General features: G+C 36.8%; 1 protein-coding gene across 8 annotated transcripts in view; it reads left to right on the forward strand.

Annotated features, from left to right (window-relative positions):
• CHRM3 (cholinergic receptor muscarinic 3) overlaps positions 1–17,958 on the forward strand; it is a 437,857-nt gene that overhangs the window by 49,416 nt on the left and 370,483 nt on the right. The gene's annotated exons all lie outside the window — the stretch shown is intronic.

The raw sequence follows: 17,958 nt of genomic DNA on the forward strand, positions 1-17,958 counted from the left end.
ATTGTGAGCAAGTACTTACTTAATGAAGAACCTAGAAAATGCTTATTACGTGAAAAGATGGACAGATACTTTTCTGCATTTGAGCATTAGTATAATATTTTGACTTATCAAAGGATAGAGATACTTAAAACTAGTTGAGTGAAACTTCAGTCACCATAGAGAATTTGAGAGTGAGTAAAAGGACGTGTAATTACACATTTGTTGAGGCCTTTTTTTTTTGCTCTTAATAATATTAGTTGAGCTGTTTTGTGTGAAATGTTTTGTATTTGATAGTGCTCAAAATCCTTTTACATTTATTATGCTATGTAATGGCTACCAAAAAATTGCATATGAGGCATTCGCTTCTAATATTGCAATCAGGACCTTTGAGTCCAAGAGCGTGCATCATGCCAAAGCAGGTCATGTTTTCTCCAGGTCTTACGAGAACCCTTCAGCTCAGCTATTAGCATTCCTGCTTTACTGATTGTGGGTCTTCCTTCAACAGCCACACATTTCCTACGTACCAGAGAAAAATATAAACGCCCATTATATTTTTGCTCCACCTGGCTTCTCCCTATATATTTTAAATTGTTTTCTCTTTTAAGAGAGAACTGATTAAGGCCTGTCAGAGTTAAATAACATACATACATACATACACCCACACACATACACATGCTCTACTGTGTACAATTAATCAGTCCCACAAAGATAAACAAGGAATTCTACAATACAATGGGAGTGACAGGCATTAATACAAAACTGTAATAAAAAGAATGTCTTCAATAAATTGAGGAGTATCTAAAATACTAGGTAGGGATTTATAACAGAGGAAGCAATTTGTACTTGTGTCGAGACTAATGAGGGCGTCATTAGAGATCCCTGCTACAAGCTGAGATCTCAAAGGTGGGTAGAACTTTGTCAAGGAGTGAGGTAGAGTATGAAGAACAGACTGCAATGGAGAGATGGAGACTGCAAAGGGAGGCTGGAACTAGATCAGGGAAGACCTGGAATCTCATGCTTAAAAGTGTGTGTTCAGGTCAGTTGATCACAGAGAATTTTCAGAGGAAAAAAATCAACTGGATGATATAATTAGAACTGCAACTCTGACAAAAGAATACAACTTGTCTTCGATGAAAGAGACAAATACAAACCAAAGAGACCAGAGAATAACACATGTTTCCCAGGGGCCTAGAGACTGACGTGTGCTAAGAGAGTCGGGTGGAAAAGAAGGAAGGAGAGGCTCTCTAAGGTTGAGGAACTGGATTTGATGGTGATTTTCTTGTAGGGGCAGATGGAAAGAGGAGGAACAGTACTGAGGTTTCTGCCTTAGTTACAAGGAGGATAAAGGTTTCGAAGGTTTAAGGTGATAGATGATGACTTTGTACTGTGCAGCCGGCCAGTGAATTTGGCAATGAGATGATTGGCACTGGAGGTAGTATCTTAATGGATGTAACCTGATTGTAAGGTTGAAGAAGTTGTGAACATTGCGGAAGTTGAATTGAACCATGCAGATGTGAATTTTGTTTTTCCCCAGAAACTTATTCAGCTTGGCAGAGGAGAAAGAATAAATACATGGGTGATGCTAGTTGGTCTAATAATAGGGATCCTGACGATAATAGCTAAGAGTTATTGAGCTCTTCTAGGGACAAGCATTGCCCTAAGTACTTTCCCTTATGCAGGAGATTGTATTATTATTTGCTCTCTGTTGGTGAAGGACAAAGACACAGGGACCTTAATGGAGAGTGACCACTCAGATGACAGACATGTTTCAAGACCAAGGCATCTGATCTTAGGGTGAGAAAATGGGTTCACAGCAGGAGCTGGAGTGGACGAATGATGTCATCCATGTTTGGCAACACTCTGCATACTTGACTATTACTTCCGGACAGTGCAGCCATCATCTAAGACATGGGTGAAGGTAGAAGTTTAACAATTACTCTTTAATGACCCTTCACGAGAAAACAGGCTATTTAAGGTGGATTTCCAAGATTGTTACATAAGGGTGTTTAAAAATGTATCAACAAGGTAATATTTTCAAAAGTGATTAGAACATTACTTAATAAGAAGTTAAATAACATTAGCCATTATTTTTATTACCATCGTCAACCAGCCATCCACAGAACCAGTAAATATGGAGTGCTGTTTACTTGACATCTGGGCATTCAGAGGTCAAAGACAGAGAGCCTGCCGCTGAGGGACAGTCCAGTGAGGGGGGAGGCAAAGCAGCCACTGCAAAGGGTACAGATCCATGGAAGACAGACAAGCCAAAAATTTGGGGTGATTACCAAACATCTTAAGTGGTACGCTGTTTCTCAGCCTTGAAGACAGAAGAATTAAGAAAGGTGAATAAAATTGAATGCGTTAGTATTTATAACTTTTTATACCAAATAAGAAATCAAATTAGGAGCTGCTTAAGCTGTAAGTATAATTTGTACCAGAATAAAGAAAGGGAGAGAGACTGTCTTTAGTATATAATGGTATCAATTAAACTGTTAAGAAATTAGGAAGCATCTGGTAGATTAATGATTAATGTATGTGACCAGACATTTATTAAAACAGTAATCAACATGTCTAAAAAGAACAAAAATACTACAATGTAAAGAGTAATCAGAGAAATATAAATTATAATCATGAGCTAACTTTTCCTTTGTAGATTAGACACAGATTTTTTTTAGACATTTTCAGGGATTGTCAGTGTGCAGTGAAATGGTCTAGCTCATGCATTACCAACAGCAGTATAAATGGTATAATCCCTTGAAAATCAATTTAGCAATATGCAAGGTTGTATGGCCCATTCTACTGAAATAACTATGGGGAAAGCAATGTGTATTTTCATTTCATACTCTTTAAAGTAGGACAAAACTGGAGTAATCAAATGTTCGTCTAGAAGTGGGGAGTGACAGAGAAGCACTCCCTAGAGGCCTTTTTGAAGGATGTTAGTACCGTTTTTTAACGCTATAGAAATTGCCCACATAATAGCATAAAACACGTAAAGCAGGATACAAAAATTATGTATGTAAGCATATAGACATTACGAAAAGAGGATATATGTTTTGTTGTAGTGGGTCTTTAGGTAGCAAGTCTATAAGCAATTTTTTTTTCAATTTTTCCCCATGTTGCAAATTTCATTTAATTCAAATCTAATTCATAAGTATGGATGCATGCAATCAATTTCATCACCAACTTAAAACTGATCAGCATTTTAAAATAGTCACTAAATGATTTCTCTTTGATTTATCAGAATAGCTTGCAAGTTAAGTAGGGCTGGTAGTTTATTTTTTCTTTTTAGAGTTAAAGAGGGATTCATGACTTCCCAATATTAAAAATTTTATTTTAGAAAGTGTCTAAAGTATCTCTATACAAAAATAAAGATGTGGAAAGAGAAGATTAAGTAGAAGTAACTTTTCCAAGTTAGTTTCTCTGTGTTATTTTCTTAGAATAATCCAAGAATTTGGGGGGAGAGAGAGAGAAGGGCGGAAGGAAAGTTCTGGAAGAAAAAATTTGCATGCATTTTTTTTTTTCTTCAAAAGCAACTGAATGCCAGGAAAACAAAATATTTTACAAATGCCTAAGACTGTAGGAGGTGCCTTTGGTCCAAAGAGGAAAGTAGCCTTAAGGTTAGAACTAGTTTATTGAGAAGGCATTGCTAGAGTTGACATTATGAACTAGAGTGTTTCTTGGCCTCTACACTCTTTTAATATCTTCTTGTTTTTTGGCTGGGTTAGTGTGTCATCACTTAATGCTAGATCCATCCCAGCCACACTACTATGTGTAAACCCAGGGCTGCACTTTGTCCTTGAGAAAGCTCGCTGCCCTTCAGGTCAGACAGACTTGGATTCCTGTTGGGATTGTGCCACTTCGCTGTTCCATGGTTTGAGGCAAATTATTCAAATTCTCTAAGCTTCAGTGTCCTTGTTTGTAACCTGCAAAGGGTACTTCATAAAGTTATTTTGGGTGATTAAATTCAACAACATAGGAGAAGATTTAGCAAAACGCCCAACACGTAATAAATGCTCGAGAAGTTTGTTTTCTCTGTCTCAGCGGCCGTCAGGGTGCTGTCTGCTCTGCTCTTGGCTCTGAAAGGTGGACATCATGTTTCTCTGTGATTTACCTTCTAGATCAGAGTCTTAGGAGTTTTAGTCAAATTGTTAACTGTAATTTTAAAGTATTCTACATAGAGCAACATGCTTGTTATTAATATGTTAGGTTGGAGCTTAGCATATATTTCGTTAAAGGATCTCTCAGATTTGGTGAATTATTTCACCAAGTTACTGAGAAATGATAAATAGGGAATAACAAATTGTAACATTTGTTGTAAGTTTTGGGTAGAGATAATTGATGTTTTAGAACATGAATATTTTATCAAGTTTGTAACAAATATTGAGCCCCAGTTTTTACCTCGTACGGGAAAAGATTACGTAAGTTGTTTAAAAATTGAAATAAATTTTCCTTTATAAGCATTCAAAATAATGTATTAATAGATTTCTCTATCATGACTAAAATATTGCTGTTGTTACAAGATAATGTTAAAAAGAAGACAGACGTATTGGTAATAATTATTCAATAAAACACCCAAATAGTTAATTTTTTGTCAAGCTGGGTTACAACTCAGCTAAACCATGCAAGAGATACCAGAGGGTGGACAGGTCTAAAAAAATTTAGACCAAAATTCTCCATGGATCAATATGAGGAACTGAGGGGCTTTCTAGTTTTACATATTCTGCTCTGTGGGTCTTTATAGCACAAAGTATAAAGTTGAGGAATATCAGATTCTTTTCAAGTAGAGGATGAGCCCTGAGCCTTGTATTTGATTTTCAACACAACGGCTCTGTTTATTATAACCGTTTGTTACCATAAAAGTATAAACTGAAAGGTAGCAATGATGGGTGAGCGTAATATATTACGTTAAATAAACTTGTCCTGTGTGCAGTGCATGGAAAACTCTGTTTACATTACAGTAAGCTGTTTTCTGCTGCATTTACAATTCTGCTGGACACATAAATTAAGAGGGCTTATGACAGCTGAATTTAGTTTATCTGGCAAACCCCAAAGATATTATTAGTATAATTTTAGCATATTTAACTCTGTTTAGGTATTTAGTAATGCAATATCAACAAAGCCTTTTTTTTTTTTTTTAAGGATGGGATGTTTTAGCTAGTCATTTAGAAAAACGAACAAAAGAAAATGAGTGGATAAAAACCTGAACAGTACAATCCAACATACTTCAAACTTGCAAAAAGGAGGTGAATAGAAAGGTCACTATATGAGCTTACAGGAGATTTTTTAAATGGAAGGATGTGTAATATATAAATACATTTTTTCATACTCCTTCCTACAAGTTGATCTAGGTTTCAACTTTGGTTTGGGCCTAAAATAAAAGCAGAGGAGTTGGAGGGGGATGTGGGATTTTCAGATGGTTCCAGACGCTCTTTTGTATTAAGCAGAATATGTGACACCAAGTCAAGACATTTAGTGAATTACAGCATTTACTTAACCAGACTTATTAAATTTTATAATTTAATACTAAATTATTAATAGTATTTAGTAATTAACCATATTTTCATGAGTCAACCATGAATATCTGCAGCAGTAAGTGACTGATGACAGTGCAGGGTGGGGGATAACTGTAGTGAGAAAGGGACCTCAGGAATTCTAGAAATTAATTGCTTCATTAGGCCCAGATTTTAAAGGTGGTTTCCTATTTTAAAAATCTCTGCCTGAAGAATCACTGAGATAATAAGTGTGTTCCAGTATTTCCAGTACCAGTTTCCACTAAGATGTAAGTTCACTGTAATAATGGAGGACCAGAATCTATCACCTAATGTCAGCAAACAAATAATTAATGAACGTGTCAAATTAATTTCCCAAAGGAAGTACAAATTGTAGGAAAACTCTAGATTAATATCTGACAGTTATATTTAAAAAGAAAGCCATTCCGATTCCCAAAGACAGTCAAAGTTAAGAAGATGAAACTGACTCTTTATTGAGGCTTTTAATTAAATGATGTGGGGGTGTGGCGGGGGTGGTAGTGGTGATAAGAGAGTGGGGAGGACCAGGAATCCACTCAGAAACCTTCAAAATTTCAAGCTCAGTATGCTGTCAGGAAGATAATTTAACTTCTCCATTTTATTTCAGCTTTACTTCTGAGAAACGAGGAAGACAAAAATCTTTTAACTAGTGATCTTTTATTCCTACCTCTCAGTGTTTTATCAACATGAAATTAGAGCTAATTTGGAATAATAAATGGGAGCAAATTTGTTGATGTCCCCAGCGTTGTTGCAGCAAAAGCTAAGCTACAATGCCTACTTTTAGAAATAGATTATTTCTTTTATGTGGTTTCATCTAAATATATGCCAATGTAACATGTATGTTCTCATTTTAGATGGCAAAGCTACATCTTTGTACAATTTTGCACAAAAGTGCTGTGCAAACACATTTTTTGTCATGTTGGAAACAAGACATGGCCTACTTTATATTTCTACACAGTGAGCACAGATATATTCTAAAATGAATGAACAAGGTTAGCCATTAAAAACAGAAGGATGCACATAGATATAAATTATGCCTTCTACTAGCCATTTATTATGCATTCTATTAGACAATCTTAGATACTGCAAAGTGTTAAAGTGTTGTTATTCTCATGAGCACATATGACCGTGTCAGTTTGGAAGCAGACACCAAAATGGATTTGAAGGTACAAGAGGTGCATTGGGGGAGATGCTAGTGAAGGATAAAGGGGAAGGGAGTGGGGTTAGGCAGGGAGGGCCTTCACACCACAATGCAGGTCTGACACCCCTGAAGGAAGTGGGGAAGGGATGAGTAGGTTGGGAGAGCCTCAAACAGCTGTGCAGTTCAGAGTCTTGGCCAGGCTAATGGGGAGTCTCTGAGCCTAAGAGTGGGGGCAGGAATTGCCTGATTCTAGAGCCCTGCTACTGCTTGACCACAGGCTCGGAGTAGCGTGGGTGGGCAGTGCAGGGCTGGGCCTGGTGGAAGGGCACATGGCCTGCTGCATGCACCGCAGTGAATCCAAAAGTGCAGCGACTAGAGGCTGTCAGGCAATGACCTTCCCGGAGCAGGTTCTGCCAAAGGGAGCTCTGAGCAGAGAGTGCTCTGGCCACCTTACTGACCAACATGTAAAATGCAAAAATGTGTCTTATATCCGTGAGCAGCACTTGAAGTTTATCTACCTCTAACTTGTGTTGTATCTCTTTATAGATGTGGGTCTTCACTTGGTGGTTTGGTTTCTATGTGTCAGTCCTCCCATTTCTGAGGGCTAGCAGTAGATTGCTACTGTTACTCCTCAGCTTTTTGTGTCTAATGCTTTTGTCGTCCTTTCCCAGTTTAAGCCAGCAAAGTCACTGGGATCTAGACTCAGCTCTTCGCTTAGCTTTCTTGGTGCGATCATAGGCAGATTTCTTCACTTTTGAAGCCTTGATTTTCTCAATTGTAAACTGGGAAGAATAATGTAAAGGATTGGAAGTGAGGATTTAATGAGCGAACATGTATAAACCTCTCAATACGATACTAGACATATATTTAGCATCTTAAAGCATTAGCAGTGTTTATTGTGACTGTAATTTTTGAAGATCTTTCTGTTATCTATATCTATGGGATTCAAATTTTTACTCTTCTGCAGAAATATCTAGGCATACATATATATATATACACACACACACATATATATATATATATATATATATATATATATATATATATATATATATATATTGCTTCCATTGAAGCTAACAAACTTTGTTTCAAAAACCCCAGTTGTGTCCTTCAATTTAACATAAACCATAGAGTGATACTGGAGATCTGTAAAGTACTAAATTAGAACCTTGTCTAGGGCTATAGATTTTAAATTGGATGTTTTGCATATTTACAAGCAAAAATCAAAGTTCCATGGTATGTACTGAGATTTCATATTTCTAAGGAACAAAAATGTCGATGGCTGTGAGGCTTATGGATAAAAGGAAACGTGGGGCCTGTCTAGACAGAGGTGAGACACCTGCTGAGAGGTGCGGAGTTTACTAATCAAGAGATGATACCACCTTTGTTACTTTTGGAAAATGCTCGCTATAAAATTATTAACTGCCTGAAAATGCTCTTGATGGATATGAGAAAAGTACTTTGAGGAAGAGATGATAAACTCAAACTAGAGTGGGATTGAATACAATTTATCATGTGGACCAAACCAAGTGACTCGTGAAATGGTTTTATCACTTGCCCCTGCCTGTGACAAAAATTGTTCCTTATTTGAAAGTATAAATTTGTGGATGTCAGTGAAACTTCAGTTATGCTGCCCTTATGTTTCAGCCAGAAAATTACATACTACAGTGATAGTTGAATACTAGTAGCTCAAAAAAAACAAAAAGGTGTTCTCCACAAACTTGCATTATACTTGGGAGAAGAAAAGAAAGAATAGAAATATAATGGAAGAAGCTATATAATGTGAGAGTAGAATATATATATTTGGGTGGTGATAAATCTATGGAGAAAAATAAAACTGAGAAGGCGGCCTTGGTTTTACGGTGACAAGGATTATTATGAAGGGTGACTATTTTTCCAGACATACTCAAGCCATGGGATTCAAAGGACCATGTTTTTAAGATGACTGGTTGGGTTTTGAGATGTGGTGTGTGGCTGGGAATCAGCGCTAAATGCATGATCCAGGCCATCTTGGTATGATTCTGAGTAACAGAACAAGCTGCAGATATAGAACAATGTATTGCTTCTTCCAGAATGGAAGCCTTAGTACTCATACTACATATTTAAATTTAATACAGGAATGAAGATGGTAAAGTGAAGCAGACTAATTAAAATAATAAGGCACATTGAGTCTAAATTCCATAAGATATTATAAGTATACAAATCTTTTAAACCCAAAGGGTTTGATTCTTAAATGTATTTTGAAGGAATTCCCAAACTTCGTAAGTTCTTGATTTAAACAATGACTGTTTTTGGCCCGTATAATTTTCCTTTTTTTTTTTTGCAAGGTCCTTATCACACAGAGTAAGAAATTACTTGGTTCTGTATACGAAATAATAACCAGGATTCTGCAGTTTACTAGTACCTGCGTGCAGGGAGAGCAGAGAGGAGATGGAGGAGTACCATCCCCTCTGTTTTTGTACTGTGGATATACAGGTCTAATGTCAGGCTTCGTGCAGAAATGACACATTATGTTCTGTAAAAGAATTGTTTTCACCATAGTTAGGTGTCTTGCCCCACCGTTAGGTGATCTTTTCCCCTAGGTGTCGGGGTTCCAGGATGTCTTGTAACACAGGGGAGCTTTGGACAAGGAATTTTATAACTCGGCACATGACTAGAGGGGAGTTGATAGCATTTCCAGAGAAGCAGAATGAAGTATATCATTTGGAGTCTGCAGTCCTTTTTTTTCTTCTTCTCCCAAATCTAAAAAAAAAATCAAGTATTTGAAAAAAAAAAAAAAGATAACGGTTCAATCTCCAGTTATTTCAGACCCACCTATATTTGTACCTACTCAAGGGAAGTCTTGCTGACCTTGAAATTGACGTGCTGGCACAGGGACAGGCTATACTGGGAGGTAGGGCAGCTTCCCAGGGGGAGGGAAGACTTTCATTCAGTGTCCAGTTTTCCTCAGCCAAATTTCAATGGTCCGTGACATAGTGAGAAAATCAGATTCAGGAAAGAGGTCTTCTTGGAAGTGGGTGACTACTAAAAAACATGAGTCTTCTGAATGGACTAAAGTTTATTAGAAGAGAATGTGATGGGGCTAAGATAACAGAAAGTTTTAATTTTCTTCTGCTTCCTCAAGTATGATTTTTTAAAAAAAAATTTTAACATGTCTTGAATTTTGTCTACTTCCCAATTATTCCAAAGAATAGTCATAATTTAAAACAAGAACAAAATCACAAATTTATCACGAAAAAAATATATTAGTTTTACTTAATTTTCTACTTAGATTTTAATTAAATAGGGCTGAATATATGTTGTCCTTAAAGGTATCTGGAACAATCTATTTCATCTTAAATTATTCTAACCCTTTATATGGGCATTTTACCAGGAGTGTAGTGTTTTTTGTTTGTTTACTTTATATCTCATTTACTTTCCAAACTTTTCTCATTCATTTGATCCTTATTCTATTTTAAGCACTAGTGTTATAGAGGAATATTATAGGGATAAAACTGAATTCCACTGAGTGCTACGCATCTGCAATTAAGATCGATATTTATACCCAAATAGAAAAAAAATACATTAGTAAGGTTAGTTTTTAGAGATGATTTTTGGAGAGAGTGCTCTGAGGTTCTTCTTTCTAACTCAGTATTATTTTAAGACATTTGACAGTTTTGTCCTCCAGTTGCATGAACCAAATCATGATGGTGAGTGAATCTTTGAGATTTTCTCCAGGAGGTTCTTGTTAAAAATAACTGCCAAAAATCCTAAAGAAGTAATGTAAAAGTGTTAACATAGAGAGAATTTTGAAATTAGTTAGCTGTCACCCAAAAAAAGTCAGTGTTCAGATTGCTCATTTTTATTTAATGGATAATTATCTAGCACTTTCTGTGTGCCAGGCACTATTAATTAAATTAGTTCTCTGAACAGCCCTATGAGGAAGATACTGCAGTAATTCCGCCTTGTCGATTGAGGATATGTTCCAAGAACCCCAGTGGATGTCTGAACCCACAGATAGTACCAAACCCTACATATACCATGCTTTTTCCTGTACATACATAGCTATGATAAAGTTTAATCTATCAATTCGGCACAGTAAGACATTAACAACAACAATAATAAAATAGAACAATTGCAATAATATATTGTAATAAAAGTTACGTGAATGTGGTGTCTCTCTCTTTCTCTGATAACCGAGAAGGCTAAGTGACCAAGAGGCGGGGAGCATATACAGTATGGAGACGCTGAACAAAGGGACGATTCACATCCAGAGCAGAACAGCACAAGATTTTATCACGTTACTCAGAATGGCATGCAATTTAAAACTTAGGAATTATTGCTGGAATTTTCCACTTAATGTATTCAGACCATGGTTGATGGCAGGTAATAGAAACCTCAGATGGGGGAGGGGGGGCTGCTGTATTATCTCCATTATACAGATGGAGAAACTGAGACACAGAGTAGTTATATAACTTGTCCAAAGTCATGTGGTTAGTCATTGGTGGAACTGAGGTTTGAACCCACACTCTCTGGCTCCAGGGTGGTTCTTAGCTGAAAAATGTGCCAGGAGAAAGAAAAGGGGTGGATGTTTCTCCATTAGCTGGTAAGGAAGCATCAGGAACAAGTATTGGGGACGAAAGGAAAGGTAAAACAGAAGAGACCAAACATGCTTTTTCTCCTTCTGTTCTCCCTTGAGCATGGGCTTCCAACTCCCAATTTTTCAGTCATATTTGAAGGGTGATGGTTACAGGGGAGAAGATCCAGGGTATTAAGAGGAAAGCTCCACCCTTTGTGAGCCTGAATTCCTCATCTGTGGTCAAAGCCAGTGGGACCTCTTTGTACTAGGGGACAGGATGGCTCTGCCTCCCAAACTGCATTCAAAAATGATTCGTAACCAACGAAACTAGTGTTTGATCTCAACCCAAGGTTGCCTCTTGTATTGTCTTTTTTCTTCCTCATTATTGCTCTGACCAATTCTCCTCTGTATATATTATTGATTGTTGCATTTAAGGAAAATCCTTCTTCAACCTAAATTCTTTTACATTAAAATAATTCTCCATACCTTCTCCCAAAAAAGATTTAAGGTGATTTTCAAAATTACTTGAAATGCAACACAGTAAAATTAAAAGAAATAGGTAAGGGAAGAAATGATGGAAAAAAATAGCAGAACTGGCAAAAAGTTAACATCAGTTCATGTGTGCTTAAAAGTAGTGGCAAACAAGTAGGATTATAGTCTTGTGGTGGTCAACACAAAAAGGAAAATATAAAGCAAAAAGCAGTGTATTTTGGGGTTAAAAGAGACTTGTGGGTTGAAAGAGAAGTGTAGTTATTCCTATGCTGCAAAGAATTCCATCGATCCTCATATAGAGACATTATGTGAAGTAATGAGCGTCATCTGGTAGTAAATACAAAAATGAAACTCACGGGCTGTTTCTTAAAAAAGGCCTTTAACTGAGGTGTGTATCATAACATCCAAGAAGACTCCAGCCAAAGCAGTTCTGCCAAGGGCCAGTGTGAGGTGGTCTTATTACAAATGTGGTCCTTATTATAAGGAGCTGCACATGTGGACCACATCAATTTAAGAATAAAATTGAGTATATTAGGAGAAGAAAATTCAAGATTATATCCTCTCACAAGTGCTTTCAGTCTAGATATGATGTGCCAATGAAGGACAGACTATATGGGTTATAGCTTCTGATCAAATTTATTATTATAATTAAATGGTTCTTTTTCCTTTATTTGTAATGAGAGTATTATGCTTTAGAAATTGTATATGACTTCCTTTGAGAAGAGATATAAATGGATTCATTTTTTGTTAAATATATAGAGATGATATGACGTTTGAATCTCAAGCCATCTCAGGGGGACATAATTTAAAGATGACAGAATTTGCAAAAGCTGATTTATTTGCTTATTTTTAACAAACTACATTGTGGGAGGGTTGGCTTCCTTCACATCATCATGATCCCTTTACATCTATGTTCCTTCTGTTCAATGTATGTGTAATGCAGCTTCTATACCAGCAAATCTTAGAAAGATAATGTGCTTGTCTTCATATATACAAAAAGTACATATGTAATTCCCTTGATAGAGTGAGCTCGTTGGGTGGTATGACTGATTGATTTACAGTGTGCTTTCATCCAGCGCATGCAAACATATACCCTTTCCCCTGGAAGGTCACTAATACCGTTTTGTACCCCCTCTTCCACCTGATCCCCACTGCTGCTGAGAACCCAGAGAATCCTGTCTCCTCCATCTCCTCCGGGGCCGTCTTCCTCAGCTGCACCCACCTCCATCTTCTTCACCAGCTTGCTTCCTACCAGCTCTCTCCTCCGCATTTTCCATTCTCTCCCATTTCAAAAAATAAATAAGTAGTGTGACAGGAAAAAACAAAAAACAAAAAAACAACAACCCTCTGTTGAACCTATCTTTTGGCCCCTTCACTGTCAGATGATACCACCTGTTTTCACAGATTAGTGGAAATATTAATTTTTACCATTATGTGTAATTTGGTTATGAGTTAAGTTTCTGTTTCCTGTGTGCAGTAAATAATTGTGAAATCTTTGTCCTTTTCTCTGAAACATAAAATGCATAGTACTGAATTTGCTTAAAGTAGAAAATGTGGGGATTTAGAGGGGCACTTACTAAATTTGAGCACTGAGAATGTGTTCATTTTATTTTCTCACAAGCAGTTTTATCTGAGCATAAGTGTTTACCATCTTGTTATATCACTGGGTAAATAAATAATGTACACTGGGTTACACTGGGTTAGTCTTATTAACAAGAACCAGTTTTTGTTACCCAAACACAATTTGTTTCAAAAGTAATGATTCTGAAAGCCCATAGCTATCAAAAGAAAGAAAGACAGGTTTTTTTGTTGTTGTTGTTTTGCTTTGTTTTTTGTATTTATGTTCTTGTGTCAGATCGTAAGTACTTTTGTTTTTATAATGTAATGCGTCCCAGGAATATAAAAAGCAGTCAGCATTTCATTTTGTGCATTCACACTGTTACAGCTGCTTGCAGGGTATGTGTAAAAATAATTTGACTACAAGTTCATTTTTCTGGCAGGTTAGGATAACAAAATAGATGATTCGTATTAAACTACTCAGAAGTGCTCTAACAGAAATAACATTAAAATGTGTAAATTAAAGTCTTAGATTAACAATATGTACATACAATGTGTTGGAAGCGAAAGATAATTTTGTGAGGGTTTGAATTTATCTCAAGTTTAGTTGACAGCTATTTCTGCAGCTTTTTGTCTTGATGCTTACATTATAATCGCATAAGGTTTTATAGTTCTGTAGTGTGAAATCAGCTTACTTTGTTTATTCAAACATTTTGTGGAATCAGTTTTGGACACTTCGTGTTACATTGCTCCTATTTCAATTTGACAAAACTAATTTTCTGATCACCAGTCAGCAAACATATGACAGGAACAGAGAAAAGGTATGAGTCATGATTCCTAGAAAAAGCAGTTTATGTAGCTAAAACACATGAGTATATTTTTATATTATCCTGACTATGTGTAATTAATCCATTAATTGAACAGCATAGATTACAAAGTGGAACATGTAACACCATCCATGTGGTGGTTGTGACATGACATAAACACCCAACACAGAGCTTGTAGATAATAGATAATACCTAGTGCACAAATGAATAAATTAGGCAAATAACAGCTAAATCTATTAGTACTGCGATTGTATGAGGCATTGGTTTCAAACCAAGGTCAGAAATGTTTCCACATGTAATCTAATTTTCATAGTTTTTCTTGGTGACGTCTGAGAGGACATGCCCTGAAAGTCTCTCATGAAAATATTCCATTCTGACTCTCCTTGTTCCTGCTTGTGTATTCCTTTGCTGTTTTCCTAGAGTGGTGCTTCTGCACTGTTTTATCAATGTTAGCATCTTGCTGACCTTCTGGAATTGAGCTCTCCCAGTTCTAATCTCCCATTGCCATATTCATCTTTCTTAGCTATTACTGTCACAATGGCTCTTCTCAGCAAACAAAAGAATCTAACTGCTGTAACAGATTCTAAAAATCAGTGTACCTTTTTTTCCCCACTTCTCATCAGCACACTTTCTCTGTTTCTATCTGGCTTATCTTCTTCCTGTGGACTTGACTTCCCATTCCTGTGAACTCATTCTAGCCTCCGTTTCCATGGGGCACCTCCCATTGTCTCAAATGCCCTCTGTTTTCAGCCCCAAAGCCATATAATACTTTGCTGTAATGTAAGCATACTTTCAGTTTTGTGTTTGTTTCTGGGTGCAAACCCAAAGGATGGATTAAAGAGGGCCACTAAAGATTTGACATTCTTTCCTCTGAGATGTGATGTCCCCTTCCCTTAAATGTGGGCAGGTTCTATAACACTCTGACCAGCACAATATGGCAGGAGGGGCACTGCCAGTGTCCAGCCCCAGGCCTTAATAGATGGCAGCTCCACCTTCTTTTCTCCAACAGCACTCACTCTTGACGCCTGGCCCTCACATAAATCACCTGACTACCTGAGGTGGTCCTGCTTCCTTGTATTAAAGAAAGGACTCGAATGGCTGCTGGACTCAAACTTATATATATATTTTTAAGACCTTCCCTAAAACAGTGGTCTCCAAAGTACGGTGTAAAAGACCATCTATGTGGGTGTAATAAACAAATATTATAATTTGCATTGCTATTCATATTTGTTGCATATTTTTATTTTTAAATTGACATGCAATATTATATTAGTAGTTTTGGATGTACAACATAGCGATTCAACATTTCTATACCTTACTGTGTGATCCCCACAATAGGACTAGTGACCGCCTGCCATCACACGTAGTTATCACAATATTATTAATGATTCTGTTCCTTATGCTGCACAGTACATCTCTGTGACTTATCTTATAATTTGAAGTTGTACTTCTTAATTCCCTTTTCTTCTCTGGACTCTCTGGAGTTAAGTGAGATCACAGGGAGAATGTTCCAGACCTATGGGATGGTATAAGGAAAAGCAAAATTCTGGAAATGACCTAAGACATTTGTGGGCTGATGAGTTGTTCATTCTGGCTACTGCACTGCGTATGGCTAGAGAGTCTTGAATTGCAGGGTAAAGAGTTTAATTATCCTTCTGGAGCAAAGTGATTTTTGTTACCACCAAGCAGGTGTTTGGCCAGGATGTGTTGATGGTACTTGGCACGTCACTTTTCCTCTGTGCTAGCCGTGACATTGGGCTTGTCTGCTCTTCCACAGCCAAACCAGATGTGTAAGGTTAGCAGTCACTGTTGACACGTCTGTGTCTCTGTGGCTACATGGATGAACAGGTAACTTAAATTCAGGTAATGCTCAGTCGTACTGTGTAATTCCAAACATTCAAATCTGAATGCTGAAATATTTCTGAGAAGGATTCTTAACTTTTCATTCATTCTTAAGGAGCATTTAATATTTAAAATTGTAAATTATACTTCTATTCAAATTATTTGGGTTCATAAAAATCACATAACATGGACAGGCGAATAGTATTATCTGTGCTAAACAAGGGAAGAAACTGGGCCCAAGAGGTTTCAATCACCTTCCCACGGTCACTTAATCTGTTTCAGTTCAGGACTGGGAATAAAGCTTAGGGGTATGGATTTCTAGGCCTGAGTCTTTTCTAGTCACTGTTGGAGGCATTAGAATCCTGAAGAGAGTGTAATACCATTTTAAAAATGTTAAAGAACTGTTTTTCTGTTGCCCTATTTAAATAGGTGATTAAACATACTGAATTTTTTCGCTGGTTGTTTTTCTTCAATGTTTTATACTTAGAAGCAATTAAGAAAGTGACCCTGTCACTTTTAGAACTCCATCCCTGTGGTCTTCAAAAACAGACTGCATACCTTGAAAATTAGTACTGTTTTGCTTTTACTTTTTAAAAAGCAGTTCTCTGTGATGCACATTTTTCAGTATCGGGTGCAAGAGTACAGACTGGTGAGTTTAACTGCCTTTAGATGGTAAGAGACCACAGACGTGAAGACAAACAAAGTCTGGGGTAGAATAGTGCTGTGGCATTGGATAGATTCAATAACCTTTCTTACTGGATTTATTTTAATGCACACAGCTGTGGTCCTTACACTGAGTAACACATAACACTTTTGATGAGGTAGCTTATGTCTTTGGTAAAAGCAAATTATGATTAATGTCATGCTCTTCTCTTGCCTAGGGGGTTGGATCCCTTTAATTTTCTGTATTTCCCAGCATGTCATCCTTAAAATAGAACTTGTCATTTTCTCCACCAATTTCCCCTACCCCTCCCAACTTTATTCCAAGAAGAAAAGATGACAAAATGTGATCATTTGTCTCCTTAGAGTCTGAGGGTGTTAAAAGCTGTGAGTGGTAAAACAGATGGAATTATGCTAAAAGCACATGGCCCCCTATAATTTTTTTTTCTTTAAAAAGCTCCAAAACTTAGACTTAGTAATGGAATAAGTTTTGGTATTCTTGTGTAAGGCATGAAAGCAGTAAGAAATCGCTGCTTCTCCAGTTCTGACTCACTGTGTCCCAGAATGCAGACTGCCCAACTGCATCAGTCATAGAGCAATGCTGATTTAATAGACTCTCTGTGCCACTGCTGAAAAGAGATCATGATTCCTAATTTATTGATAAGGCAAATAAGGTACATCAGGTTGTACAATTATTGCTAAGTTTTCTTTGAAGCTTCTAACTTTGGGTGATAAATGAAAAGAGTCTTTAGCTGTCTTTACCATTGGAGTATATATTTCTACCATTACATAAATGGTAAATGCGTAAATAATGGTAAATGCTAGAAATAATGACTGTAGTGTTATAATTCTAAAGGATAGTTTTTATCCTTGGAAAATTAAACTCATTGAAGTTAGTGTCTGGCATGATGTTTTTGGCAAAGTGAGGATTGCCAATCCTATATGAATGAAATTTGCTATTTCAGGAGGAATTTCTTTTAGCTCCTAGAAAAAGCAGGAAGCTCTTTAATTCTTTGCTATAAGTAGTACACCCGAATGTTTGGAACAACACCATTTTACTATTTAGCAATTGACATATTGAAATTAAAAACAGTGGAAGTTGGACATCATTCCTTTGACTTTACCTTCAAATTTAGTGTCATAATATGCTTTAAATAATGAATGTGTAATAACTATACATTTCCATGTACAAAAAACATTAGATTAAGTATGACCCTGTCACTTGGGGAACTCTATTCCTGGGGTCTTCCAACACAGAAAATCAAGTATCTATTGTGTGACTCCTTCAATCCACTCCTTGATAAACCATGTATTACATTGTGAAATGATCACCACAACATAATTTCCCTCACCTAACATGTTAACATTTCCCCC

This window comes from Rhinolophus sinicus, chromosome 6, assembly GCF_057876585.1.
Source record: "Rhinolophus sinicus isolate RSI-liver-muscle chromosome 6, RSI-T2T, whole genome shotgun sequence".
NCBI lineage: Eukaryota > Metazoa > Chordata > Mammalia > Chiroptera > Rhinolophidae > Rhinolophus > Rhinolophus sinicus.